Source organism: Bos taurus, chromosome 3 (assembly GCF_002263795.3).
Source record: "Bos taurus isolate L1 Dominette 01449 registration number 42190680 breed Hereford chromosome 3, ARS-UCD2.0, whole genome shotgun sequence".
In the NCBI taxonomy this organism is placed as follows: domain Eukaryota; kingdom Metazoa; phylum Chordata; class Mammalia; order Artiodactyla; family Bovidae; genus Bos; species Bos taurus.
The window spans coordinates 5614658-5616030 of NC_037330.1; positions in this window are offsets into that span (position 1 = coordinate 5614658).

Below are 1373 nucleotides of genomic sequence, written 5' to 3' on the forward strand. Positions count from 1 at the left end.
ATCGTTATGAATGAGCTTTTTGATGTGTTGCTGAATTGTTTGGTAAAATTTTATTGAGGATTTTTGCATCTATGTTCATCAGTGATATTGGCTTGTAGTTTTCTTTTTGTGTGTTGTCTTTGTCTGGTTTTGGTATCAGGGTGATGGTGGCCTCATAGAATGAGTTTGGAAGCATTCCTTCCTCTACAATTTTTTGAAAGCATTGCAGAAAGATAGGCATCAATTCTTCTCTAAATGTTTGATAGAATTCTGTGAAGCCATCTGGTCCTGGGCTTTTGTTTTCTGGGAGATTTTTGATCACAGCTTCAATTTCAGTGCTTGTAATTGGGTTGTTCACAATTTCTATTTCTTCCAGGTTCAGTCTTGGAAGACTGAACTTTTTAAAGCATATGTCCATTTCTTCCAGGTTATCTATTTTATTGCCACATACTTGTTCACAATAGTTTCTTATAATCCTTTGTATTTCTGCATTGTCTGTTGTAACCTCCCCTTTTTCATTTCGAATTTTGTTGATCTGATTCTTCTCTCTTTTTTTCTTGATGAGTCTGCCTAAAGGGTTGTCAATTTTGTTTATCTTCTCAAAGAACAAGCTTTTAGTTTTATTAATTTTTGCCATTGTTTCTTTCATTTCTTTTTATTTATTTCTGCTTAGATCTTTATGCTTTATTTCTTTCTACTAATTTTGGGGGTTTTTTGTTCTTCTTTTTTTAGTTGTTTTGGGTGTAAAGTTAGGTTGTCTATTCAATGTTTTTCTTGTTTCTTGAGGTAGGATTGTATTGATATAAACTTCCCTCTTAGAACTGTGTTTGCTGAATTCCATAGGTTTTGCATTGTTGTGTTTTCATTGTCATTTGTTTCTAGAATTATTTTTTTTTAATTTCTCTTTTGATTTCTTCAGTAACCTGTTGGTTATTTAGAAACGTGTTGTTTAATCTCCATGTGTTTGTATTTCTTACTTTTCCCCCTTGTAATTGATATCTACTCGTATAGCGTTGTGGTCAGAGAAGATGCTTGATACAATTTCAATTTTCTTAAATTTACTGAAGTTTGATTTGTGACCCAGATATGGTCTATCCTGGAGAATGTTCCATGTGCACTTGAGAAGGTGTATTCTGCATTTGGATGGAATGTCCTGAACATATCAATGAGATCCATCTCATCTAATGTATCATTTAAGACCTGTGTTTCCTTATTAATTTTCTGTTTTGATGACCTGTCCATTGGTGTGAGTGGGGTGTTAAAGTTTCCCTCTATTATTGTGTTACTGTCAATTTCTCCTTTTATGTCTGTTAGTGTTGTCTTACATGTTGAGGTGCTCCTATGTTGGATGAATGTTCTGTGCTTAGTTACTCAGTAGAGTCTGACTCTTTGAG